Genomic DNA, 6,286 nt, shown 5'->3' with positions numbered 1-6,286 from the left:
GCTGGGCTTTGACTGAGCTGCATCTCCCTAACATCTCCTGCCACTAACCTTGCTCCTTAACCTCTTGGCTGAACCTCTCTTCTTCCTAGGACTGGGGTAAGGTTGAGAGGGGCAGGGGGAAGGTGCAGGGGTGGTTGAGAGCCCCTCCTGGGGACTCAGGTTTCTGGGAGGGCGGTTGAGAGCCCCTCCTGGGGACTCAGGTTTCTGGGAGGGGAGTTGTGTTTCTGTAGTATTTTTGTCTATTTCTGTCTATAACTGTATATACTGTAAATAGCTGCTTGTATATTGTGCTGCTTCATTTCTATTCCCAGAGTCCATCTGAGTTAGCTGGGGTACAGCCAAACCACCACATGCAGTCAATATGCTGCTTGCCCAGTGGCTGGGCTCAGGCTCTTTCTGCTCTATGGCAAAAGGCAGTGGAGAACTACAAAGAGGCATTTAGGCATTTATTCACAGATTATTGTCATTACTCTCACTGGGGCTAGCCACAGTCCAGACAGTGCCCAGATGCTTTCAGGGGACTCTGTCTTGTTGGACGTTGAGGCTTGAATCTTCCTGGCTTCTGGGGAAAGGGCACAGCCAATCTCTGACCCTGTCTGCTGGCTTCTTCTGGATGATCTGTGTATATGTCCAGGAATTCTAGGCAGGACCTCCAGGTGCAGAGGCAGATGTGGTGCAGTCTCAGCACGATGTCACACTGGCCACATAGGCTGACCACATGCAGACATCCAGGGTCTGCTCCTGGTAACTCGCAGCAGTGGAGTTTAGCAGGCAAGCAATAAGGCAGTGTGCAGTAGCAGCAGGGCTGGGCACAGCAGAGAGAGCAGACACAGAGCAGGGGAGCAAAGCAGGGAGGCAAAAGCACATTGTTCACCTGTGTACCTCCTTTTATCAATGTGGGCTGAGATTAATTGCCCTTTGGACACAGAATAGCCAATCAGGATGGCAGTTAGCCAAACCAGACCATATTAGGCTAAGCCACAGGCTCACTTTTCCCTAATTTGGGCAAAGCACAGACCTTGCACCAGGCAGGCACAAGCTAAGTGTGTGTACCTTACACCACAGGACCCTGGGCAGGCCAGACTCAGTGGCTCCAGGTTCTTTTGTGTCAGTTTCCTGAGCTTGCCTCTCTGGTGGAGCAGAACAACATGCCTAGGCAAGGCAGGACATGTAGAAGCCTATTTTGGGCCTATCAAGCCTACCACAACAGTAATGCAAAGTTTTGTCTAGTAGAAGTCTGAGTCAAGCTAAATAACATATGTTTAGCTAACTTTCACTCTCCAGAAGTGTATTCAGGACTATGTGGAAATGATCTGTTTTAATGATTTTGCCTCTTTCTCCAGCCATTTCTTTCTAGTTGGTAGCCACCTTTATTGAAAATGCTAGCAAAATTTTGCCCTCTTTCCAATTTGAAGTTTTCTGATGTTTATTTCTAGCTACCCATTCTTATTCTACCTTTTAAATCAGAATTAGTGAGACTAAAAATATGATAATGTGAAAGATGGAAGCAGCTTCTAGGAAACTCCCTCCTTTTTCAGTATTCAGTTCTAAACATCAAGGTTTAATCCCATTATATATGGATGTAATGTAATGGATACATAGAGGCAGTGCCAAAAGTGAAAATCCAGCTGGTTTCATATTACTGAACAGCCTCTCACTTACCAGGGGTATGATGTATAAAGGTCTGTAGGCAGCTATGAAGCTGCATCTTGAGTTCTTTAATTAAAAGGAAAAATAAATTGACATAAATGCTGAGGAGTCATAAGTTCTACAGATGACATTACCTCTGAAAGAGCTGTGATTTTGCAGGCTAGTGGAGAGCCAGAAAAATATGGTTCCCATTTTCCACTAGATAAGATGGGGTTTCTATGTATAAAATGGATGGAGACCCACAAATGAAAAGAAGATGAATGGTGTGTTGGGGAAAACCAATTTTCTTCCACCTATATCATTCTTCTGATAAAAATCCTTGTAACAACTGAATGGCAAATGAATGCTTCAAGATGGAGAAAACTGATTTGTCCTATACATATTTTGGGCTAGTTCCAAAAAGAGATTTAATCACTGTGCTGAACCTGTGCTGGCCCCATTTAGCCTCAGATGATACACCTAGAGCTACTCACATGTACATATTGATCTAGTCTGAAGCACTTGGGTGCTCACATTGCTAAGCAGTAAAAGCATCTCTCAGTTTTTACTGTCGTTAAACACAACCTTCACAGTGTTCTGCTTCTTTTCCAAACTCCAGGCAGCTTCTGTGTACTCTTAGCTAAGGCATTGCACTTGCCAAGAGCAGGGAAAGCAGGGAAAGTACTACCACACACACTTACAGCAGAGATGATGGCTTTGCTAAGAACAAGGGAGAATAACTATTCCCAGGGGCAGTGCCAGCAATTATGCTCTGCTTGGTTTTGCTTTCAATCCTGATCTGCTCCCTTTTTCACCATTTTCCCAGTGGGCAGAAGGAACCATAGATGGAGCATCCATTAAGAAGTAAGACTCCAAATCACCTTCCTCAGACTGCCTGCAGTGTCTTCTTATTGACTTCCCACACTCCATCTAGTAAATCTTCCTCCTCACTTATCACACTTAGTCCAAAGTCCTTGTCTCAGCTCTAGTTTAAATTTCCTAGAGACTCAAAATATAGCTGAGAGAACCAATACAGTAATAGGATGCCTTCCCCTCTTCCCCTGTTTTGGAAAGAAAGAAATGTGATGTAGAGAGGAAGAGGGTGAAACACCACACCCAAATAGTCTTGCTTCAGTATGGAAATTAAGAGGAAAAAAATAACAACAAATAAAAGGTATTTAAGGTAGGGGAGTTACAAAAAAGTATAGGGAAGGGAAAATAACATGCAAAAATATACATACAACCAGGTTGATGGCAATGGATGGAGGTAGAATCAGGAAGGATTTGTCCACCATGTGAAGGATGGCCACATGGTAGAAACAACAGCAGCAGCAGCTGTAGGAACAAGGGTGGTACTAACAGGCAGGGAGGTGAAAGAGAAATAGGAGGTTCCTGTGTTTTTATAGGGGCTAGACAGGAGGGGGGAGTGGGCTAACCACTACACCTAGGGTCAGGTTCAAGATCCACCCCCCCCCCCAGGGAGGAGTCAGGAGGACCTGAGGTCAGGTTCAGACCACTCCCCAGAAGGGTTAACCCTTTACAGTCCTAATGCTGTGCTTTTATCCTGATGGTGTTGATAAGGACGAGTATGGAGCCTGCTGAGGGTCATAACCAGCAACACCTGGATGAGAGAGGGTGGCACTGACAGCAGCAACAGGGAGATGGAAGGACGTGAAATGAGGGTTGTGAGGAATAGAATCATAGAATCATAGAATCAACCAGGTTGGAAGAGACCTCCAAGATCATCCAGTCCAACCTAGCACCCAGCCCTAACCAATCAACCAGACCATGGCACTAAGTGCCTCAGCCAGGCTTTTCTTGAAGACCCCCAGGGACGGTGCCTCCACCACCTCCCTGGGCAGCCCATTCCAATGCCAATCACTCTCTCTGTGAAGAACTTCTTCCTAACATTCAGCCTATACCTACCTTAGCACAACTTGAGACTGTGTCCCCTTGTTCTATTGCTGGTTACCTGGGAGAAGAGGCCACCCCCCACCTGGCTACAATGCCCTTTCAGGTAGTTGTAGACAGTAAAGCTATGAATGGCATCACCTCCCCCTCCTCTTGAGCAGTTGCAATAATTCTGCTGTCACCTTGAAGAAGGTCTTCCAAACTTGCTGGAGTAGTGTTTTCCAGGGAAGGTAGATACAACTAACAGGATATTCATTTTGCTAGAGTGGCTAATGTGTTTGGCATCTCTTTGCAGTGTACATCAACTTAATGATCAGGCACTTCCCTAATGAAGATGAGCAAGGAAGGAATGCAAGACAGGAAACAAATCATCACAAGTGCACTAACGTGGCAAAGAACAACAGCTGCATAAGCTCACCTATTGTGGTGGTTGCACTGCTAATTCTGTACTCCTTGAACCCCAGCACAAACAGAACATCTTTAATAGGCACATCTGTATGCACAAAATAAGTCAGTGTAAAAAGTGGTCAATGTAAAAGCAGTGGTCAGTGTAAGCAGTAGGTTTCCTCCAAACATGCTGCTAGGCAGTCTGGGCTGCCATGCTTGCATGTGTTGCTTATACAGTGCCTTATTTTGTTCATGGGTTGGTTGTTGGTTTGCTGATTCCTTTGTGGGTGTGATGAGAGGTACACAAGGGTCATGAATCATTTATTTTGTGCTTGACAGCAGTAATTGCACTCCAAGCATGGCTAGTATTTGGAAAGGAACCCGAAGAGACCATCAAATCCTTTCTCCTGTCCCAGGGGGTGATTAAATCTGACTTGAGCTATATATATATAAATAAATATTTAGTTTTGCTTTAGGTAGTTTGTTGAAAGAGGCAGTCTTCACAGACACCTCTGCTAAATCTGTCCTGATGGTGACCTCATTGCTGTCTACAACTACCTGAAGGGACATTGCAGCCAGGTGGGAGGTGGCCTCTTCTCCCAGGCAACCACCAGTAGAACAAGGGGACACAGTCTCAAGCTGTGCTGGGGGAAGTATAGGCTGGATGTTAGGAGGAAGTTCTTCACAGAGAGAGTGATTGGCATTGGAATGGGCTGCCCAGGGAGGTGGTGGAGGCACCATCCCTGGAGGTGTTCAAGCAAAGCCTGGATGGGGCACTTAGTGCCATGGTCTGGTTGACTGGCTAGGGCTGGGTGCTAGGTTGGACTGGATGATCTTGGAGGTCTCTTCCAACCTTCTTGACTCTATGATTCTACATCTCTCTTTTTGTAATGTAAGCTTATTGCTTCTTAATCCCTATGAACTCTGGACTTGGAGAAGCCATTGTCCTCTGCTCTGCTGCAGCTGTTTTTTATGTATTGGAACACTACATTAAAGCTCTCTTCATTTGCTTCTTCTCTGACTAAATCTCCTGAAAGGATGCTTCATTATAAGGTACATTTGGGCGGGGATCAAACCCCAGGAGATTGTCATAACTGAGATGCACCTTCCTCAGCTGAGATCCTACTGCTTGTGGAACTGGAAGAGATTTGCAGAATCAAAGAGAGCAATCAAGCATTTAGCATCTATTGCAAACTAACAGGTGTCTAATGCACATTTGTCTTTCAAAGAAACCCTCTCTTAATTACTGTCATAGTGCTTGGTAATCCTGGGATAAAGCTTCTGTTTATTAAAGGATAAACCAGAATTATGAATCCTACATCTCTGAGCTGCTAGGCAGCCAAGTGTGTGCATTTTTTGACTAGGACACTTCAGATCTGCTTCTATTCACAGCTCTGCTAATAACCTACTACAGGGCACTGAATAAGCCACGTTCCTTTTCTGTTGCCATCTGGTAATGGGCTTCTGACAAAGCAACAGCTGATATCAATATTCTGCTATTGACCTCCCTGAGTTCTATAGACAACAAATGCTATTTAAAATTTAACATTCTGATGATTTGTGTTCCTCAACACAGCGGAATCAGGCTGCATTTCAAGTTATTCTATCAGCTTTTTGCTTCAATATATCTCACTGTGTCCATTTGGACTTCAGCAAAGCCTTTGACACTGTCTGCCACAAGAAGCTCCTAGCCAAGCTGGCAGCTCATGGTTTGGGCAGATTCACTCTGTGCTGGGTCAAGAACTGGCTGGATGGCAGAGCCCAGAGAGTGGTGGTGAATGGTGCCACATCCAGTTGGCAGCTGTCACTGGTGGTGTTCCCTAAGGATCAGTGCTGGGCCCAGTCCTGTTCAATATCTTCATTGATGATCTGGACGAGGGGATTGAGTCCAGCATCAGTGAGTTTGCAGATGACACCAAGCTAGGAGCAGGTGTTGATCTGTTGGAAGGTAGCAGAGCCCTGCAGAGGGACCTGGCCAGGCTGGATGGGTGGGCAGAGGCCAATGGGATGAGATTGAACAAGGCCAAGTGCAGGGTTCTGCACTTTGCCCACAATAACCTCAAGCAGCACTACAGGCTGGGGACTGAGTGGCTGAGAGCAGCCAGGAGGAAAGGGACCTGGGGGTACTGGTAGATAGTAGCTGAAGATGAGCCAGCAGTGTGCCCAGGTGGCCAAGAGAGCCAATGGCATCCTGGCCTGCATCAGGAACAGTGTGGCCAGTAGGACAAGGGAGGTTATTCTTCCCCTGTACTCAGCACTGCTCAGGCCACACCTTGAGTACTGTGTCCAGTTCTGGGCCCCTCAATTCAAGAGAGATGTTGAGGTGCTGGAACATGTCCAGAGAAGGGCAACAAAGCTG

The 6,286-nt window shown here is 46.1% G+C and overlaps 1 long non-coding RNA gene across 1 annotated transcript; it reads right to left on the bottom strand.

Moving 5' to 3' along the window:
- Positions 1–754: 754 nt before the first annotated feature.
- Positions 755–2,942, bottom strand: LOC135181603 (uncharacterized). The gene is made up of 3 exons (XR_010304943.1): positions 2,871–2,942; positions 1,663–1,716; positions 755–805 (listed from the first exon to the last, which is right to left on the bottom strand). It is a non-coding gene; the product is annotated as an uncharacterized LOC135181603 (long non-coding RNA).
- Positions 2,943–6,286: the final 3,344 nt, after the last annotated feature.

Source organism: Pogoniulus pusillus, chromosome 15, assembly GCF_015220805.1.
Source record: "Pogoniulus pusillus isolate bPogPus1 chromosome 15, bPogPus1.pri, whole genome shotgun sequence".
Taxonomy (NCBI): Eukaryota; Metazoa; Chordata; class Aves; order Piciformes; family Lybiidae; genus Pogoniulus; species Pogoniulus pusillus.
This window is presented reverse-complemented; position numbering and strand designations above follow the sequence as displayed.